The 23,683-nt window shown below is 29.9% G+C and overlaps 1 protein-coding gene across 1 annotated transcript in view; it reads right to left on the bottom strand.

Moving 5' to 3' along the window:
* LOC129608020 (glutamate [NMDA] receptor subunit 1) overlaps nucleotides 1-23,683 on the bottom strand; it is a 158,498-nt gene that overhangs the window by 20,397 nt on the left and 114,418 nt on the right. The window lies entirely within an intron of this gene.

Genomic DNA, 23,683 nt, shown 5'->3' on the forward strand with positions numbered 1-23,683 from the left:
CATGCTGGCGAATACGGGGCCGATTCTTGTTTGTTTTGCTAGGAACTTTTTGCGGGATTTGGTAAAGCGAAATCCGTAAGGTACTAAGAGCCGAAGTGAAGGGAAAAAGGCTAAAAAGACTGAAAGAACGCCAAAAATAAAGTGGACAGAAAATTTTAAAAATATTCTAAATTAAAAATGAAAGAAATTGTTAAAAACTTTTTTTCTCTTTTTGAAATTTTTAAGATTCTTTAATTTTTTTTTAACTGTCTGGTGCTTATTTATATTTGGCCAATATATACTTGTAATATTTTTAAATGGCGACGACTATGAAATTTTAATCACTTGAATATTAAAAAGGAATTCTTTATAATTTGTGTTTATTTTTTCTTAGCACAGGTATTTCATAAATTTTATGCTTGACTATTCTTAAAGACTATAAAATAAATCAAATTTTTTATGTAAAGTTTATTAAAAAAAAACAAAAATTATATTAAACAAATTATGGTTATTGCTGGCTTGGCACGGAGTATATAAAAATAAATTTATGTACTTTCGAGTGTGTGAAAAATGATTTTACTCTGCTCCATTTTTGGTTTTATTAATAAATTTTAACTAGGACATAAAAATGGACAAAAGTATTTAAATTTTTTACCAATATGCCATTGATTATCCCTGATTCAGATATTTCTGATTTAGATATTGCACTTAAATTTTAAAACAACAATAAAAGTATGGCTTAAAATGTGGTTTGTATATGTTTACTATTTAAACAAAAGTTGATTTGAAAGCAAACCGGGTACGTTTTATTGTTTTTGAATGAAAACATTGACAAATTCACTCGATTTATAGTGTTGATGTAAGCCCCGTTAATTTTTTATAAACATGGTTGAAATAAGATATATTTTTAAAGATATATGTATTTTATGCAATTCAGTTCTGGCCAAAAATTTTATTAGTTCAATTTATCACAATCACAAGTAAAGTTCAGATAAAAATTTTAATTCGAAATTGTTTAATGAAGCAAATAGCAATTTACCAGTATGCAGACTGACAAGAATATCTGATCAATGGTGCAGTAGTTACGGCATCAATCCTTTAACCGAAAGAATAAAGGTCATACTGATCAGCAATAAATATCAATAACCTTAAATATTTTAATATAAAGAAAAAAAACTACGGCAGGCTAACTTAATGACTTATGAAACTGTGAAGTTTGATCACAATATCTTCCTCATTATATGCATTCGGCCGGCTTTGTTTTTTTATTAACCTCAAAATTATTATTATTAAAATGACATAACATTTTATTAAAAATTTCTAAAAGATTATAATTGCTGAATTTTGTAATTAAAAATATTATTAATAAAAATATTAATATTATTAATATCAAATTATAAGGTTAAGAAATTCAAGACATATTTGTACATAGTGTCCAGTACTTCGTGTAGTTTAAAACTAATAAAGGCGGATGTTTCTTTAAATATTTTACAAATTTAATAAAAAGTGTATAATATTTTTAATTTTTTATAAAGATATTAATTGGCAGTAATATGCTTAATTTTTTTAATTAATTTCTTGATTCAGAACGTTTTATTGAATAAATAAAAAGGTTTTTCCTTATCCAATCTTTCAATATAAGTCTATGAAGACAACGTTGAATGTAATTAAAATTTTCTTGGTTGTTACACTTACAAAATACAAATACACATTTCTATTATATATTTTTAGTGCCAAGAATTTCTAACGAGCTTCATATATTGAAAATGTCTCGAATAAAATTATGTTTTTGACATTATCAAAACTTCAACTCCAAAAGAAAAAAAAGCAAAAAGAAAAAAATAAAAACAGTAAATTAAATTACTATAAAAATTGGATGTTATCTGAAGAAAGAAAGAAAGAGAAATATGAAATTGCGAGCGCCAAACAAAAACGTAAGAAAGCAGCAGGTACCACATTGACTGAATGAATATCTTTTTAACTTTTTTGACATTTTTAGAGAAGACAAAAACAAATGACAGAGAGAAAGAGAGAAGGAATGAGAATTGTGAAAGAGAACAACAGTAAATATTTGAAAAACATAAAAATAAACCTGTAAATTTTATTTATTTAATATTTTTGTTGTTCTTTTTTCAGTTGTTTAGTTTTCTTTCCGGCTTCTTTTGAGTATATATCCATAAACTAAATGTACGATACGACATAGGTGATGAAAAGAAAGAAGCGAATAATCTAAACGTCTTTTAAGGGCTGCTATTCTTATTTTTTTTTTTACTAAAATTGAATTAAGTGTGGGGGCAGAATATTTTGTTTGTTTGTTTTTTTTTTATGAGAAGGTCGTATACATAAAACGACATGACATTTAAACACCTTCCAAGTGTAAAAAAACTTATTATAAAAATAATTTTTTGTGAAAATACAGTTGTTTTTTTTCGGTAAATTTTTTTTGAAGGACTTAAAAAAATCCTTTTAGATATTTTTGCTTCTGTTTGGTTTATTATTTCTGTCAACTTCATCAAAAAAAAATATAAATATTTTTTTTTGTTGTAATGACAATTATTGATCTTCAAGGTATTATAAATTTCAAGACTGGTTTGTATTTCTTCTGAATAGGAAGAATGTAAGAAAAATTCGATAATAAAGAATTTCAATATCTGGTGCATAATTATATACTTAATTTCCGACGAAACTAAAAACGTACTTAGGCATAGATACATTAAATTAGAAAAAAACAATTTTATTGCCAAATTGTATGTCAACATACCTTTGAAGTTACGTGGACACTTAATTTAGATCAAAAACCATTAAAATCAAAAGAATTATTGCCATCTACCAAGAAAAATTTGTACTTACTACTCATTTAATCAAGTTTAACACGTTAATGCGATTGATTGACATATTATTATGTATACGTATAATAAAATTAATATAAGGTCCTGCCTCTACGACCTGCTCTCTGCAAGATAAAAATATCTTTTGTAAAGCCAGAAGAGCAGTCGTTCAAATATTTTTAACGGATAAAACTTGCTTCTCATATTTTAGTCTAATATTGTCATGAGCTATTCTTGTATTGCATAATATATTTCTTTGAGAGTTATATAAAATAAAAAAAACAAAAAAAAATTGAATGTGTCTCTAATCAACTGGAAGAAAATGAAATTTTCAAATGGGAAAATGGGAATAAAATCAATAATGTTCGTTTCTTTTTGTATTATACACTTTTTATGTCGCCATATACACAATATGCTATTATATACAATGCATTGCATAAAAAATATACAAGTATATAGTTAATATAATAGAAACAAATAAATAATCAGGTAATATAAGTAAAATAGAAGTTGAAAGAAAAACACGGATGACAGCACAAAGAATAAAGAAAAAACAAATTTTTTTGTTTTCCATTTGCAAATTTATGATTTCCGTTATGACGTTAATTTGCTTTCATTTTATACTGATGTAAGAATGTGTGTATGCGTTTGCCGTTTATACTCATCCATAATATGTTTGTATATTTTACGTGTGTATTTTTGTTTTGCCAATATTTCAATTTTCTATTTTTGCAAGTGAATACTATACTTTTATCTATATAAATTGAACAGTTTGTATTTTGGAATTGGAATAGGATTGTCAAATTTTGAAACATGTTACATCTATTATCATTACTTGTTATACGAGTAATATAAATTTCGGAAAATTTATTATAAAAAACTGACGTATAGGAATAGATAACTCAATAGAATATTTTTATTTAAAATATTCACACCTGCAATGAATATTGCATGGGCGTTCGGGACCAGTTTTTTGACCTGTTGTAGGAGGAAGAAAACTTCTTTACTTAACTCAAAGAAAAGCTTGATTTCGAGGATGTAAAAAAGCATCAACACTCTATTAAAAAAATAATGTTATTCCAAATAAAAAAAATATGCAGCTGGGGGATTAATTTTGTTTTTCCTAGAATTTGTTAATCCGTTTATGCAAATCTTATAACAATAATACTAAACTTTAATTTAATGGGAATTCACAACAATAAACTGATAAAAGTTTTCAAAATGTTAATTCAACAGAAATTATTGTTGTTTAAATCTTTTTTTGCTATTTTTGGAAATTATGTATTATTTGTTTGATTGCATAATTAAAATATTAAATGAAAACTTTTAGTAAATTCTGTTATGTAAGAAGTTTAATTAAATTTTATTATTTTTAACTTTATTAGAATTAAAAATTTTATTTTTAGCATATTTGGAGCAAAAATTGATAAAAAATATTTTCAATAGTTTTAACTTGTCTTATTACAAAACTTATCTCTATTACTTTGAAGTTAAAGAGCCGTAATATGATTCATATAGTCATAATAAACAAATGTTTTTTTGAGGGTGAGCTTAATTATTAGCTATCCTCTACTCATTCAGTAAAATTTAAAGCTGCTCCTTTCTCTGTCCTTACTTAAGTTGAAAACAGAACAAAAACGATTTTCCGCGTCGAAATGTTACACTTCATATAGAATACAAATATTTAAATGGGACTGCCCAAAAACCAAGCGCAATTACCGTCAGCGGTAAAATAGCTCGAGTTTCCATATTGCCGCGCCGCTGGTGGTTTTGTTTCCACATTATCTGTGCAAAATTTTACATTTTCCTTATTAGTGCAAAGGGAGTACGTAGAGTATTAAGATTAAGATTGTTGTAAACAAAGGACTGCCGTTTGTCTGAACGAAATATTTTGACAACCATTGGTTTGTTATTGACAACCATTGGTTATTTTTTGGTATAATTTATCAATTATTGCTAATTTATGTGAATGTATAATTAATTATGTAATTTGTTATATTTGAAAAAGTTAAAATATAATTTTAGTTATTATTTAATGGTTGCAGTTGTTATACTTAAAATAAATAATGTTTTACATGATAAACAAATTTTTATAGTTAAATAATATTGTAAAGATAAGTTGGAAAGTTTTAATTTTTTCGCTACTGTGATTCAATTTCGAATGCTAATTTATTTTTTCACAACATTAACTATATTGTAACAATATTTTATATCGTTTTGCTATACAATATATTTCGAATTAAAGAAAAATTAAGGTACATTATAATGAATTCCATATTGAAAGAGATTTTTAATGCTCTCATTCAAATTAACATATAGATTTTGCAATTAAAGCTACTTAAAATTTTTATTTTTAATTTTAATCTCAAAGCCCATCGTTTCATTTCTACTTTTTTATTATATTCATAAATTTTTGTATTGATCATAAATTGTGTACAATATTAATGAACATAAAGTAGCGATAATTAAGAGAAAAATTCTGAAACATTATAAGAGGCTTGAGAGTGAAAAACAGATTTTTTTTCAAAATAAATAACCAGTGCAAAAACAATGTTCTATTAGGTGTGCATGTATATTGACTGTTAAGAGGGGTTTGAACGCCGTATGTTGGCGAAGTATCCGAAACTGAGGGCAAGAAGAAATTGGAAAACATTACAAAATGTGTCAACAAATTGCATGAATGTATTGAATTTAATTGACAAAGAATGGGTTTTTCCGAACTTCTATAAATATTGTAATGAGGAAAAGGCTTAAAATTGAATTCGAGATTGCCAGTAGAAAAAATGAATACATATACAGATATTATGTTGATCCAAAAAGATTCCAAAAATTCTATTCCAATTCGACCTAGATTGTGGCGTTCAATTTAATTTTTAACATAAAACTCCTATTTATAAATGGTGTAGCAGAGAAAAATAATTCTAAATATGTGAGAGCATTTCATGAAGTTCATAGGGAATAAGCGGCTTTAATTTATAATCATCGTTCAATCAATTTCAAGATATCCGGACATTTAAAAGCAGCGGTAAATACAAGTTCTCCACCTTCTATTTTGTGTGTATTAATCGTTACAATGAAAAATTCGTGGATGAAATATTTTTTACCCTCTATTAAACTTGTAGATTTGTAGATTTGTACAACGGGGGCAACAGTGCACCGTGACTACGTATAAAGATCTATTGTGCGCCCCCATCCGAGTAACTTGTAAGGACCAAAAGAACGTAACTCCGCCACCGTTACAGCAAAGCCCCCCAGCACCTCCCCCCTCCTACAATCCCTCAGGAGGTGCACCGAGGTCTCTCCATACTCTCCACAGAATCTGCAAGTATTGTCATTTTCCAGGCCCAGCCGACTGAGGTGTCCCCTAAGCCTGCAGTGACCCGTCAAAATGCCGGTGAGGACTCTCACGTGGTTCTTGCCGATCCCTATAATTTTCTTAAATTAATATATTCTCGCCATAATCTCCCAGGAGCTCCTTGGCTTGCCGCAGCCCCGGAAGATTTCTCAAGCGCTCCAACCGCCTTCCCGCACCCGTCCCAATACTGGTCTTTGACCCATCTGCGTACCATCTAATAACGTGTGTTCCCACTGGGCGACCTGAAAAGTCACGCTCCCAGTCCCTTCTGTTATTCAGCAACGAGGCAAAATTTTTCTCGAAGCTTTACCTCCTTACCATGTCGCCCCGAGGCATCGATAGGAGCGGAACCTTCCCGACAAGGTGGACCTCGATCTTTCACACCGATTATTTCGACTCCATTTCTCCCCAACCTGAAAATGAAAGCCTTCTCCACAACAAGGTGCAAAGGGGTTGGTCCCAAAATCACTTTCATTGCCGCCGTTGGACAAGTTCTCATAGCACCTCTGATCTGTAATCGTTCCAGGTTCTTCCTAGCCGTACCAAGAGCCACCCTTTTTGTCCATGCCACTGCTCCATAAGTTAGGAGCGGCACGACCATCATGGTATACATGATGGTCGTGCATGACTGACGGGGAGCAGCCGCACGAAATGCTCGAGATGGCTCTGCAAACCATAAGTGCCCGGGTTGCCCGTGTACACACGGCTTCCTCGGGACTTCGCCAAAGAAGCTTGGAATCAAACACCATTCCTAGGTATTTGACCTCCGATTTTCTCTAACTACCCTCTATTAAAGTGAAAACAAAAAAAAAAAACTAACTTAAATAAAATAATCCTGTTGAGATTTTCTAAATGATTAAAATTATGCTATTACCCAAAAATTTTGTTAATCATTGAAATAAAATCTGTGATAATCATGTTGCCAAACTGGAGAGAGTACTAAACATTATTACAGTTTGCATAATTCATTCTTTTATATTACAAAAAAGCAAATGTTTTTCTCATTAATTGCACTATCAATATTTTATTAAAATACTTGATTTTTTTTTGTTTTTTTAATATTGCTTGGGAAAATTGAACATCATTACCATATTACATGTTTAAAAAAAAATAAATTACGATAGATGAGCCTATTAAAATTTCTGGCTTTAAAATTATAAAATTGCTTTTATTACCCAGCCATCACCACATGCAAGGCTGTTTTTACGCCTTAATAACAAAATATGTTGTTTATATACAGAAAACCGTGGAAATTTTATTTTATAACGAAAACAATGAGCGTTTTATTACTATTGATAAAATTGCATTGTCATTCATTAATGAATGAGGGTGTTATGTAAAATAAATAAATAAAGTTTTAAAAAAAAAAACAAAAAAAAAAAATTATTTGTATACAATAAAAGCGTGAATTTGACATGAATATTTTTGTAATAATTTGACATAATTATATAATAAAAAATTGAAAAAAATAAAATAAAAATGGAGGATTATTGGAAAAGTAGTAAAAGTGGAAAAATATTTCAATCAAAATTAAATAATTGAATAGATTTTTCAATGAAATTTTTATGATCTTTTAAAAATACTTTTTAACTATTATAAATGGGAAAAATTTATTGATTAAATTTTAATATCGATTTATTATTAGTAAAAGTATTCTTTAATAAGATTATAACAATAAATTGTTTAAGATTTTTTATGTTTCCATTTTATTTTAAGAACTTAATAGACATTGAGTAATTCAATCAAAATTATTAAATATTAAATTTATACTGAGATTTATTTGTACAAAGTGGCTTGTAAATTTATATTTATTTTATGTGTCGGATAAAGTGCACAAAATAATTTTAAATACGGTATTAGCATGATCTACTTGTTCGACAGCTCGCGCAACTTTTCAATATTATTTTAGTTCGATAGTTAATACCAAGAGACTGGAATACCTTTACAATCACAAATACCTTTATATTACAATATAAATCACAATACCTTTATATTATAAAGAAGGCGATAAAACCGATGCTATGAACTACAGAGGTATTACGTTACTAAGCTCACCTCAGAAATTACTTACCAAAATAATTAAAGAGGAATTGTTGTCAAAAATAGAGCTCAGTGAAGAGCACAATGAATTTCATATCAACAAGTCCACCATAAATGCAATTCTTGTTTTACGACAACTTGTTAATCGAGTTTCGTAAGCCCATGTTTATGTGCTTCGTAGATTTGACACAAGCCTTCGAGAAGAGTCAGAAATAAGGATGCAGTACGAATACTACAACAACATTCTGTACAAAATAACATCATCGGACTAGTTCAACATATTAACACCAATAACAAAACTAAAATGGAGGTGAAAAAAAACTATCCGAAGAAGTTCCAATATCAACTGGCATAAACCAAGGAGATTATATTTTTTCAATGTAATCATGGACAAACTAGTAAATAGCGTGGCTAACTGTGGAAGGGGATATGAAATGGGAAACAAATATATCAGTATTATATGCTACGCAGATGACACTGTCTAACTAGCTGAGAATGAGGATAATTTTCAAAGGCTTCTAAACACATTCAAAACAAGGGCAGAGCACTACAATATGAAGCTGAGGGCCTGTGGATCGGGCGTTGTGGCCGACCATCCCCAGAAAGGGGGAAAGGTCAGAAAGCAACACCCCTGATGCAGGACCCTCAAAAAAGAGGTCTATGAAGGGCAATGTTGAGGAAAGGTCCCTAGGAACATTCCTCAACAAAATCCGAAAATGACTTCTTATCGGGATGCAGTAGCACAGGTCAAGGTGGCCATCACTCATAAACTGCATCCAGAGGAAAGGCTCTCCGAAGTTCAGATGGGAAAAATCAAAGTAGCCATCATGGATGAAATGGATAAAATTGTGGATTCCCATCCGCAATTCACTGCAGCGTTGCAAAGGGATGGATGGATGTCCGTAACATGCAACAATCAAAACACCAGGGAGTGGATAAGCAGTGTCTGCAGGAAGATAAAGCCTTGGGACGGTTGCAACGTCGTGGTGCTGGATGGCGACGACATGCCCAAACAGCATGTCTGCGTCACTTACGTGCCAAAAGACGAAACAACCGTCAGTCTCTCCAGGGACAAATTTTTAAGTAGGATAGGGAAGCAAAATCCCAGCCTCAAGATGAGTTCCTGGAGGGTGCTGAGGATGGATAGGGAAAAGGACGGAGGCTGCTCCATCACCTTGTCCGTGAATGATTCCGGATTGGAAGATCTACTGAAAGCGGAGTTCCGACTTTTCCTGAATTTCTTCCGTGTTACCGTTCGGGTTAAAGGAAGAAAATCCTCTCAAGGTGCTGGCGGCAGGGCAGGACAAAATAAAAAACCAACGCCCATCGCGACAACGACGAGTACTTCAGCCCAACCAAAAGAGCCAAAACTCATTGGAAAGCCTGACGTCACTCTGAAAACGGCGGAAACGGAGGGACCATCGACCAGCGCGCCGGATACAAGTGTCCTGGGTAAACCAAAATGGCCCAAGCCCATTGGGAAGCCCGGAATTGCTTCGGTATCTGCTGTTGGAGGGGCTAGCGTGGCACCTAGGACGGCAAAGGAGGCTGTGGCAGGGCAGGCGCCCACCAAGATGCGTAAAAAGGCGGCATTGGGAAGCAAGGCTCATTCAAAGCCTATAGACATGAGCCGGAGGAAATGATACGGCTGTGAGGTGCATCCAAATAAATCTACAGCATGCTAGGGCATCTACTGATGTTTAAGCTCATAGATTTATGAAGGATCACCGCGATATCGCCCTTATCCAAGAGCCTTACATAGTGAAGAATCAGGTTAAGGGCCTAACAGGTGAGCTATTGTATGATAATACAACTGGGGGCAGGCCTAGGGCTTGCATTTTGTTTAATAAAAGGCTAACGTATTTTCCCATTCCACATTACTGTTCTAAGGATCAGGTAGCTGTGTTGGTGAAGGTGAAGTCTTCCGGGGGATGGACAGAGTTCATTGTATGCTCATCCTACCTCCCGGGAGATTGAGCCAACCCGGACGAGCAACTGAAGGATCTAGTGGACTTTTGTGGAAGGAGGAACTTCCAACTTATAATAGGAAGTGATGCCAATGCCCACCACACCGTCTGCGGAAGCAGTAATATAAACAAAAGAGGTGAGTGCCTACTTGCATTTATATTATTAATTTATTTTTTAGCAATCAATTAATGGTTATAAATGAGGGCAATAAGCCGACATTCATAAATGCAATTAGGGAAGAGGTCCTTGACATGATCCTTTGCACTAAGTTTATCGGCAATAGGGTTGGTAAATGGCATGTCTCAAATGCGACATCCATGTTCGATCATAGGCAGATTAGGTTTGATATCATGTATCGGGTACCCCAATCCACAGATTGAAGTCAATTGGAAACGCTCCTCATGGATGGGATTGGATCCATTCCTGCTTCTGTCAGAACGATGATGGATATCGAACTGGCCAGCGAGGCTCTGACGGCGGCTATTACTAGTGCCTACCATGGCGGCATATTCAATAAGGCCAAGGCATCGGGTTCGTGGGAAGAGAATAAGGACTCACTCACGAAATACAATAAAGAAATTAGGAAAGCGAAGAGAATTTCGTGGAGGGCGTTCTGCAAGGGCATTGATGAACTCTCCAGCAGTGCGCGTCTTCACAGGGGGCTTTCCAAAAAGTACGCAGGCCTAATGTAACGACCTGATGGCTCCAGGACTGAGAATGGAAAGCAGACGTTGGAGCTTATGACGTCAACGCACTTTCCTGACTCGGAGATTCTTCGGAATCACTCAAATGCGGTCATTGAACCGAGGACATCCTGGCCCAGGAGGGATGACTGGCAACGATCCCGTCTGGTCTTCACGATGGGCAGGATTAGAAGGGCTGTTTTCTCTTTCAGGGCCTTAAAATCCCCAGGTGATGACGGGATATATCCTACATTTTTGCAGAGAGGTTTCCAACATATCGCCAGAGCACTGTTGGAAATTTTTCATGCCAGCTATGCGTGGGGTTACATCCCTCAGGCATGGAGGGTGGCTAAAGTGACGTGTATTCCGAAGGCGGGTAAGCGACCAAGCAATCACCCAAGGTCTTTCCGTCCAATCAGCCTTACTTCTTTTCTATTGAAAGCAATGGAAAAAGTGATTGATAGATTTATTCGGGACGATGCACTGGGAAGCAATCCCTTGCATGAATCTCAGTACGCCTATTAGTCAGGAAGGTCTACTGTATTCGCTCTGCAGAGTCTGGTGGGGGTCCTTGAAGACTCACTGGAGGTGCGGGAGGTGGCAGTTGGCTGTTTCGTTGATATAGAGGGAGCTTTTGACAACACTCCATACCATGTCATCTGTGAGTCGTTGCATAAAGGAGAGATTGATGCGACGACTAGCAGATAGGTCAATCGGATGCTACTGGATAACATTATTAAGTCCACCATAGCTGACGATATACTCTTCATCTCCGCTGCAAAAGGGTGTTAGAAGGGTGGGGTTCTTTCGCCCCTACAATAATTGTAGGGGAGGCTACAATAAGTCAAAAATGGCTGCGGTGGCTTGGGGGGTTACTCCTGTCCCACACGGTTCCCTTGGAATCTACAATCTACAATCTACTACAATATGAAAACGAAATCTTTGACCATTTCGAAAGACCCACTTCGCTGTAAGTTGGCGATAGACGGCACTATAACCGAACAAGTAATAAGATTCAATTATTTGGAGGTCGAAGTGACCAGTGACCGAGATTCAAAAAGGGAAGTAATATGGAGCAATAAAAACATGCTATTGGAAAATAAAATACGTATTTATAACATTGCGTGCGCGCTATATTAACATATGCCGTTGAATCAGGATCTGACACGTCCAAAACCAAACAATAATTACGAACAACCGAAATGAAAACATTAAGGCAATTTGTGGCTACACACTAAGAGATAAAAAACGCAGTACCGACATAAGAGAGGAATGTAACATTCAGGACATTGTTCCCTGAACTCGTGGCAGACGGCGGTACCAGAGAAGCCACGTTAGCAGGATTAGTGACAACTGACTTGTAAAATTGCCATGACCAGCTAACAGGAATAGCAACGTTGATATATAGGACACTACTTCCTGACTAATTATTGTTTTCTAAATTTCGAAAATTTTTGATTTCGGCCATTTTAACTTTTTTGATATCAAGAATTTTTGAATTTTTTTAACAATTACTCCTAAATATATGCAATATTACGTAAAGAAAAAAATTATTTTAATAATTTTCGGCTCGAAGATAAGTTCCAAATTTAAATTTTTAAATTTAAAGAGAAATTGTTAAGCAAAAAAGAAAAGAATAGAAATTTCAACTGCATAAGTCTTCTTGTCTATTTTATAATCGCATTTAAACTCTTTTATGTATTTGTATACCCTTACAGAATTCAAAACAAAAATCTTATATTAAATCCTATTAACTTTATTAAAATGCGAAATTAATTTAATTGAAGCTTAAATTTTATATAAAAAAAATGCGCAAAATATCCTGCCACTATAGTAGTATTAATTTTAATAATTTTAAGTAACTTTAAAAATATTTTTTTATTAATAATATTCTATGTAAATATATAAAGTAGAAATATTTAAATTTTTTGGTAAAATTATGTAAAACAAATATGCTACACCGTTAAACAATGCAAATAGATCAAAATTCTATGTAAATATTTTTCAATTAACTTCGAAACAAAGTAAAAAATATTTCAAAAATTTAATTTTCTTCTTAAAAAAAAAAGGAAATTCTTCGTATACAAAAATGTCGAAAACATAGCCTCGAAAAAAATTATTCTCCTTTTTTTTCTATACTTATGTAATTATATAATATGCTCTTATACACACACATACCAATGTATTTTGTATACATTTTTTTTTAAACTAGTTAACGTACTTGAAAAGTCATCCGTTTCAATGTAATTTTCTTCTTCTGATATTTTTTTTTCTCTCTTTCACTTTGTATCGCTTTTTTGTTGTTGTTTCTTTTTTTGTAAAAAAAATTCATGGTCAAAAATACTTAGAAAGCTTTTATCCTTTTTGATGAATTTAATAATGTAAACTTTTGACTTTATTATCCTTAAGTCTGACATGTTTTTAATATTAGTGAAAAGTGAAAAAAAAATTAAACGAAAAAACATAAAGAAAGCCTCCTATATGAAAATATTTGTTTTTTTTTTTTATATTAGAAACCTTTGCTATTTAAATTAGATGTTGAAATTTTCTAATTTAAAATTTTTGCGCTTTAATTTATGCAATTTAATATTTTAGAACTTGAGATGCATAGAACAGAGAATTTCGGATATCATTTAAAATTTTGAGTTTAAGTCAATGTGTTAAATTATTTTATGTATTTGTTATTCGGAAAAGTTTTTACCTTTGTCGGACGTAGGCTGTTTTTCTATTGAAGGCTCATTGCTGCTAATCAGGTAAATTGTTGCTGCTCAACAGAAAATTTAACTGAAGTCAAGTTAATTGTTATTTCAGTTAAATATTATTATACTCGGGAACCAAAACTCAAAGTTAAACCACATATAATTGATTTAATATAAGGCGTATGAGGCGCATGCCAAATAAATGAGGCTAATGAGGTGAATGAGGCGTATAAGTTTTAAACGGAATAGCCATATTTATACTAACTACAAAGAATAGAAACTGAAGGATAATAAAATTTTTAAATTATCTTATAATCTATAAAAATAGAGCGACTTTTTTCTAATAAAAATTAAAATAGTAAAACTAAAAACAAAAAGTGAAAAAATGCGAAAAAAAATTAAAATAAATTTTGGAATAGTTTAACTTTGTAAAACTGAACTGAAATGAAAACGTGACAAATTATCCCTGAACGCAAAACCAGAAACTACAAAAAAATGTTTTCTATAAAAGTTTAGGAAAGTCAAAATGGATTACAAGGATATCTCTAAATTTAATTTTTTTTTTATGTAGAGAAGTTTTTGTTCTCTCATATTTGTGTTTTGAAAAAGTTAATAGACGCGTTCTTTTCTGTGAAATTTTGTTTTCCTTTTTTTCTTTTTGGGTTTAGTTTTCCGTCGTTAGTTAGGATTAACATAGATGTGTTGCTGTAATTATTTTAATTAAATATTCAAAATTAAGTTTTTCACTGCAAAAATATTAGAGTTGTGTTGTATTTGTGAGCTTATAACTTTGTTTTAAGTATAAGTTGAATTTTAATTTAGTGTAAAATAATTTGCATAAATATTGTGTGAAATTTTGGTGTTAAAATTAAAATTTCTACTTATTTTTTAGAGAAGGTTGAAAAAATATGGTGTTTATTAAGAGATTAGAAAAGTTAATTAAAATAAACATGCCCTACATGAGGTGGTTTTACAGTTTTAATTTTGTATTGTAATATTTTAAGTGTTCTTCTATGTGGTTTAAAAATTTTAAACTGTTTAGTAAAAGGAATTAAATAAGTAGGTGCCCAAAAATTTTGTTTTAAATAAGTGAAATAAGGCTGAGTAAATTACAGTGTGGTTTATGTATAGAAAATGTGGAATGTTTCGTTGAAATTTTAATACATTTGGCTGAAACAAATGGTAAGTTCGTAAAATAAGGCGGACAGCGGAATTGATAGTAATAATTTTATATTTTTATAAATTATCTGCGGATATAATTGCTCCCAGTTTGTTTCCCAATAGTTTCTCTATTTCACTTTGCTTTGGTTTATTTCATTCGATTGATTTCTCTCCATGTCTGCCTGAGTTGTTTTGCATTGTCCGGCATGAGTACAGTCACCTCAAATCGCGTCGCAAAACATATCTAATTTATTTCTATTTTATTCCTTCAATTCTTATCTCGACAATCTTTATCTACGATTCACAGCTTTCAATTTATTACTGGTTACGGCAAGAATATTCTAAATTTTTCAAATATTTTTCTATAAATCTTTGTTGTTTTTTAGCATATGTAGGTCTTTAAATTTTCGGTGAATATTCGTATCCTGGTGTCTCAAAATCAGTTGGTTAATACTTATATCGGTCTTAAGCGAGGCAAACACTATACAGTTTATGTTCAAAATTGTGTATGGTAATCTCCAACTTAGTATTATCAGCAGTGTCATCAGCATAGTCCAATCCATCAACTTCTGCGACAATTCCCAAGTTATTCGTTTTTGAGGTTGAGTCCGTTTTTCTTACGACTTCATTTTGCATATTCAACATTTGAGCAATTTCCAAGAATTGTAGTGGAACACAATTAAGACTAGCCTCATAAAAAAACCCAGATTTATTTATTGCATAAAAAATTAATTAATGAATCCTGATAATGACATAAGAAAAACTTATCATTTGCAGATAGTTGTAGAGTTTTCCTTATATTTCCACTATAAAATGTGGGTATATATGTGCCAATTTAAAATAAGTAAAATTTTAAAAATTAAATGAAAAAATTTTTTTTAGAAATTTAAAGTTTCTTTTTACTGCTTTCAAAATACAAAAACTACAATTCTTTTTAATTTTTCCTTAGAGCCTCGAATTATATATTTTTTTCTCGTATTATTTTTAAAACTTCTCAGTTTGATAAAAAGTCATTAAAAGTTTTAACAATTAATAATAAAGTATACTTGTTTTGTACAGTTATATATTTTAATAAAAATAACAATACAGTAGAGTATCGTCAGTAATCCAAAATAATATTATCAGTGGAAATTAATAAGGAAGAATAATTAAATTTTTCATTTAATTACAAAACACTTGTCATTGACATGTAAATAATTTCCTTTCGGTAGTAATAATTTTAAAGATGGATTGTTCAAATTTAAGGGTATGGAAGGCCTTACCAATTGAACCTTTGTAGATTACTGGAGAGAGATTTGGAGCCGCCAGTTATGGCTTATTGTAGCCGTCAAATATTAACTTATTCTATTACAGTACAAGGCAAATAGCTGGAGATATCCCTCAGGTTCTTAAACGTGAGCTTCTTAATACTGAGAAAGCTCAGCCTACACCATTTGCGCTTCCTGACCGTCAGAGGAGGACAGTCAAACCGAATATGTATGGCTCTTAATAATGATCCCCACAGAATTTGTACAAAAGAGAGTCTGAGTTGTTCAGTTTGTACAAATGATATTTCATCGGGCATTGTCCAGGGAAGAAGTCAGTATCCATGACGAACTTTGAATGATGACATCGTTCAGTTAACTGAACCTTTGCTCTATTTAATATCTTTAGTGACCATTAGTAATTAGAACTTCTAATTCTATTGAAATAATTAAAATGGTGGCCGGTTACATTTGTATTGAAAGCACATTTGATTGTATGATAAATATAGCATTCACTGTAATTGTTGTTGTGCGTTATATTATAATATATGTGAATGTGTGATATAATAATATTATACGTATATTAAAAAGAAGTCCTTTAAAAAATATTTTGTTTTAATTAAAAATTGGTTAAATTAATTAAGATAAGTTTTGTTATAAAGAAGTAGTTTACTATAAAAGTATATTAAGAAATTTTTCAAGCTGAAAATTTTCATTTAAATTATAATTACAAATAATTTAAAGGATTTTTTAATTTATATTAACAATATTATTGGATTATTAATAGATTTTAATAGATGTGAAGAAAAGTTTCAAGATTTAGAAAAAAAAAAATAATAAGTTTTTACCTGTACAGAAAATTAGTTTAAACAAATTAAAGGTATGTAGCTTTAGTTTTTCTTTTATGTGGAAAAAGGTTTAATTATTTTATGGTATATTAAATATTTTGGAAGAAAATAAAATAAATTTTGAGAATTGAAAATTTCTCAAGCATAAAACAATTTGCAGGGTGTTTAAAATGTATATAAAGTATAAAAAACTTTTTTTTTGTTTATTACGAGCAAATGGAAAAATTAGAAAAAATTCTTCTTATGTTCTCGATTATTAAACGATTGAACAATTTAAAAAATGAGTTTTTAGTACAGTATAATTGTTAAACTGATTTAAAGTTAATGAAATTTGAAAGTAAAATGGCAACCAGTTGTGGCATTTTAAAGTAAAAATATGAATTTTCAAGATTTTAATTGGAAGTATGGATGTGAGTTGTTAATTAACAGAAAAAACGTATATGTTATAAAATGATAATTTGCCATACTCTTCCTAGTCCATTTGAAGAAAAATAAACATTTCAAAGAACTATGGTGTAACTTTAATTAATTCATAATTAATTTACTTGTACTTTAGGAACGCCGTATAGAGTTTAAAGCCATCTATCAGAATAAATTGGTATAGCTTCTATATATAAAGACTAGTGTTTGAAGTATAATACTCCTAAAATGTTATACATTAACAATAATATAACGGTCTTAAGTAGAAACACAAACTGCTCAAAATTTATTAACAATTTATTATCAACATTGTTTTGTAACACGTAACAGCACAGTGTATTCTGAGAAACCTTCAAGTATACATTCAAAATTCAACTGACTTACTAAAAAATTCAAATTTACTAATGTTGTCGAAATTTTATTGAGAATTTGTTGATTGGCGAAATTTGACGATTTTGTGTATTCAGCAGCGGTGAGTTTTATTTTTGCCTCAACTGGTCTTAGATCATTTTAAAAACTAATGCCACATATGAACTTAAAATAACAAGAACTTGAAAGAACTTAATTATATCCAATAATTCGGCTTTTTAAGGTGGAACCTTCAATATATAAAAATATGTTATGAAATATTCTAGAAATTGAATGTAATTGGAAACAAAATATATCAACCGACATTTTTATTTAATTTTCTTTTATAATTTTTGTAATTGAATTAAAATAAGTACTTCATCACGTATACGACGACATTTTTGTGAACTTTTAGAATAAATTTTCTTATTTTTTTTTCCGAAGGAATTTAAGGAATATAAATTAGCGTATACACATATGTATATATAAAATGTATAAATTAATCTAGCGTGATTTGAAACCCATGAGTTTGCATTAATTTTAAAATTAATTAATTTTAATTATTTAAATTTCTTCGCATGAATATTCAAGACCTTATATATATTTTCTTATTATTCTTTAATTCAAGTTCAGTGACATGTACAAGCAAATATTAATATAAAACGTAATATGTGAAATATGTGTACATAACCACACAAAGTATATATAGGTATAGCAAATATTTAGAAAAAAAATCTACATAAATTGTTAAAAGGAGAGGAGAGAAGTTGTTCAAGAAACATTGTTTTTTACTTTTTTTTTATAATATTAAGACTTGCTTTGCATTAAAAATCCATAACACAAAAAAAAGAGATTTAATATAAAAGAAATTTTACTGCTGAACTTCATTTTCACTACGTCCCCCTTCATCTTTCAAACATCCATTCTAACATTAAGTGCTTAAATATCATAGTTGCCATTTTGAAAAGAGAATACGAGTATAAGAGAGAGGAAATCAAAGAAAATATATGCATGCCGAATTTGAATCGATCCTAGTGACTGCTCTATTTTAAAAGTTATAAAGATTGTAAGAATATTAAGCAGAGTGTAAGAGACAATTCATAGAACGTAAAATTTAAAAGGGTTTTAACGCTGTTAAATTTTAAGCAAAATAAAATTTATTTGGAATTTTTTTCTTTAGAAGTGTAGGAAGATAATTTCTTTATATAATTCTAGATAAGATTGATGTCTCTACTATACACTGAAATTACTCTTCGAACTGAGCAATATACCGTTCTGTAGACCGAACGCTCCTTTAAAATTTAGAGACGTTTTTTAAAATTTCAGGCTCTGCAATTAACTGAAGGGTAATTGCTTTCATAAAGAAAAGCTTCTATAATTTATCACCAGTTATTCTTTAACATTTGAATAGCAAACACCACAAATTTAATCTTATTGAATATTTTTTTTTTGCCGAATTTGTATTTGAATTTTGAACTTTCCGTCTCGAAGGTTTTATTTTAAAAATGTTTTAAGCAACTAATCATAATATTCTACTTGTAACAACTTGTAATAATTAAAAAAGGATCAGATAATATTTTTAATTGTTTTCTTTTTCTTATACACTCCAAATTACGCTAAGTTTACGCTTTTATGAATATTCAAACATCTTTTTAAAATTGATCTATTATTTTAAAACATGGAACGCAAAAATGCATTAAAAAAGCAAAAATTACTTTAATGCAAGTTTTTCTCTTTCTTTGTTTGCTTATTTTTTCAAATTTATAAACTAGAATGTGTCTGCAACATTATGGGACGCCTTAACATTGTTCTCCTTCTTCTTCTGCTTTTTTTATGTTTTCCTTTTACTTATTATGATATGGTATTTATGATAAGGGATGTCTTATTGTGTGAATGGTTTTGTTAAAAGCGATGTTCACCAATAAATGATAAAAAACACAAAAAAAAATGGGAAAAACCGTAATGAAACACGAAGTAAAAAAAAAACAAAACAACAAAAATGGTAAAAATGAAACAAAAATGCTGCTGCATGAAAAGGAAATTTATGGGAACTTTGAATGTTAAAGTGAAATAAAGAGAACAAAAACAGCAAAAATAGCATTTCTAGAAGCATAAGGAACATTGCTCTCATTTTGTGTAATCGAGAATAATAGTAAGAATTTAACCTTAAGGCGTGTAGTATGAGTCAAAAGGAAAATTAAAAGCGTAAAAATATTATGGAAAAACAAAATGGAAAAAGGAAAAAAAATAGAAAAACACAACAATACTGGCGATTAACATTTTTCATTGTTCATAGATTATTAAATACTTTTTAATTTTTAGCAGCAGTTTTTATCCCTCGAGTTCTTTGACGCGCGCTATCTATTCACACTATGATAAAAATTTAAATCATAATTAACAAAAAAACTGAATTAAACAAGAGAATGTATTTGTTTTTTTTTTTGTGTTTAGATTTCTAATTAAATGAGATTCAGTTTGAATTATGAAATGAGAAAGAAACTATTAAGAGTATGTGTGCAAGTTGAAATTTAATTAATCCTGAAAGTATGCAATAAGGTTCACAATATTGTGTATGTTAAACGTATATTTTGTTGTAATCTTTCTGACTTATTAAATCCGTGTGAATATTCTATATGTAATAAAAAATTACTAGAAGTGTATTATGTTTATCTATGGCATGGTTTGTTACAAGAAATTATCACAATATTGCAGTTAGATCTAGAATTTTTGGAACAAAATGTGTGAAATGTGAATTTTGTTCAAGCCTTAGCGAATATTTGCAGGTCGTGCACTGCTAAAAAAGTCTATTTTATTGACAATGTATTTGAAATCGAACAGGAATGATATCATTGCTAAAAGTAGGTTTGAGAAAAGTTAAAATTAATAAAAGTTCAATGTACGCTTCGGGGGCCGCGTTAACCTAACCTAATTTTACATAAATATTTTAAAATAATTTGTATGTCACTCTGGATGGGTTCATGAATTTGCTTCAAAAATTAGAAAATAATTTTTGAAGCAATAAAATGGCAATTTAGATTGAAATTGTTAATGGTTTTCAAATTGGCGACTCATCAAAATATAAAATACAAAATTTCATAAAAAACATTGGAAACAAATTATCGCATAAAAGGCCGCAGATGACAAAATTTCATTACAAATAGAACTAATAAATTTTTTGAAAAACCGCTTAAAATTGCGTTTTTATCAACATAATCAAGTTCTTTCTTTTCTGTGGCCTTGCAAATTTAAAATCAGATATGTTTTCTTCTATCCCATATGTGGTTAGAAAATCCAAATATTAAAACGATATTATGCATAAGTTTAATTTTTATAATAAAGTCCCAGTCATTCTCAGCCCAAAATGTCTTTTGTTTTATTACAAAAAATTTTATTTTCTTTTATTTTCATTTATTTGCCATGGAAAAAGAAATTCAAAAGAAGATTTTTAGTAATTTGTGCCCTCTATACCATTGATTCAACACTATAGAAAATCCGGAAAACTTTTTCATACTTTTTTTAACAAAAATGAGAAAAAATAAAACAAAATACAGAATGAAAAACAGTGAAGAAACCACAAAAAAAAATTGAAAGGAAATAATAAAAAGGAAAAATACGAAATGTTTTATTTAAGGATTTTTTTTATATGTGTACATATATATGTATGTACGACGAAGTAAGAAAGCTCAAGGCTACATAAATGGTTATAGTGTAATTTTTGTTACTAAGACTCAAGGATTTTAAAATCATAAAAATAAAAAATGGCAAATTGACGCTAAAGAAAATGATTGCATAGATGAAAATGAGTTTGTGATGACTTTTTCCCGTTAACGTTATTATATGAGTGTTTGTTAATAACGCATTAGAAATATAGTGTTTGTATAGACGGCAGGACTACTTTATTATATTGCAAATCATAATAAATCAACTTAAATTGTTAATTATGAATTAGTAAGCTTTAGTATGAGCTAGAATTAAAATGATTACAAATTAAGATTAAAAAATTTTTAAGTTTATGACATTATAATTTCCTGACCTTCCCATGAGTCTTATGAAAATTAAAATTCGAAAGTTTTGTAATTTTTAAATTTTCTATACTACAATCGGTTTTATATTACAATAGCTGGCAATGTGCACTATAGAAACGTGTAACTTAATTTGCAAAAAGATCTGGTTTAATCAAGTTAATTAAGATTTACTCACATTTATAAGGCTTTTAGTAGTTTAGAAAATTACAAAACATAATTTATATGCGGTGATAATGATATTCCAAAATGTTCACAGAAGCCTCTGGGTTAACATCCGTGTGTGTATTGTAAAAATATGCTTATACAATATAATTAAAAAAGTGTATATATGTAAATGTAAATGTTTGAAAATACATTTTGGAATCGTATAGAAAATTTATGAGAATATACAAGAAAAGGCAAATAGAACAATATATAGAAAAGCAAAAAATAGAACAAAAATATAGAAAAGCAAAATCAAATGTTTATTTAGGATTCCTGCGGCTAGAGTTTTATAATGTACTAAAACTTCATAAGCAGAATAACAAAAATTCTATTCAATATTATCATTCTTCAATGATCTTGTGTTATACCGTATTGTATAGCATACTATAATTGTCATATATGTACACAATATGTGTGTGCTCATTTTTATTGGACACGTTTCATTTGGAAAAGAAAGTCCAGCAAGCAAAATAGAAATATAAAAAAAAACAAAAAAACGATTGATGTGGTCAGCACATGAATTTCTGAATTTCAAAATTATTGTTAATATGATAAAGGTGATTCCGAATCTACTCGAATTTGATTTTAATAATCGGTTTTCACTCCACTTGAATTCTGTAACAACCACAAATATCTTAAAAATAATTTACGATTATTTCGAAAGAGCAAATGTTCGAAAATACGAAACTGACCCGTTACATATTTTTAGTTTTTGGAATGCGGGTAATATCTTTGAAAATTCGACATTTTCGAAAATATTCGTTTTGAAAAGAATACCTTCCCTATTGTCTGCCATTTGGTTTTTAATAATAAGTAAAAACATTAAAAAAGGATTTTAAATATAAAATAGCAAAGCGAGAAAAAATAAAAAAAAAAAATTTATTTTTCGGAAATGTAAAACTTTTCTGTCCCACTACAATGTTATTGGTGTCGAAAGATTTCAAAATTTCAGTATAAAAATTAAAATTTAATTTTGCTATCTATAAAATGCAGTTTCATCCATTGGCAGTTAAGTATTAAAAATTTTATATTTATATTCGATATTTCAGAAGGACTGTTCAATACTATTTCGAAAAATAATTCGAAACATAAATATTTCATAGAGGGCTTCGATTGTTATTAAATATTTCTGTGTTACCGAGTACCCACGAGTACACACGGAAAATTTTTAGGCTGTTCTCTCTTCGAAATCATATTGTTCAAAATAACTGTAAGAAAATACGAAATTTGGTAAATATACTCAACAAATTTCGATCAAATTTCGGACGGATTTTTTGCATAATTCTAACGAAACAGATTTCAACGCACCTAGTTGGTCTGCTATGCACGTAATCCGTCACTGCTTATTACTTCTAATGTTGATTGTAAGAGTTCATTTTTTTATTTTATTTTATTATTTCTTTTTAAAGTCCCATGAATTTAGTAAATTATTTCATACCACTGCATTACTTTATACATTTTTATTTCCTTTTTAGGTTGGTTTATTTAGATGATATTAAAGGATTTTATGTTCGTACATGGAATAATTTTTATGACTAGCTTGCGTTTATACAAATAAGAAAACTTATGCATACGCTTTTGCATCTACAACTTTATTCTATATACTTTCGCAGATATTTTTAAAATTTTTGATTTACTTAAACCAAAAGTACAAGGACGGGCCGACATCTGCTAGATTGGTTGAGTTTTTTTTTTACAATTTTTTTTTTTGAATGTTAGTGTGAATGTAAACATATTACAAAACTTAAATTATACGGGAGTTTTTATTTTAATGCGTTTTAATAATCTGCATATGATGTTAATGTTAATTAAGATAAAATTTTGGGTTTTTAAAAAAATAATTATTTAAAAATTAATTATTAAAGATATAAAAAGAAGAAT

The sequence above is a fragment of the Condylostylus longicornis genome, unplaced genomic scaffold (assembly GCF_029603195.1).
Source record: "Condylostylus longicornis isolate FDR11 unplaced genomic scaffold, ASM2960319v2 ptg000030l, whole genome shotgun sequence".
NCBI classification, from domain to species: Eukaryota; Metazoa; Arthropoda; class Insecta; order Diptera; family Dolichopodidae; genus Condylostylus; species Condylostylus longicornis.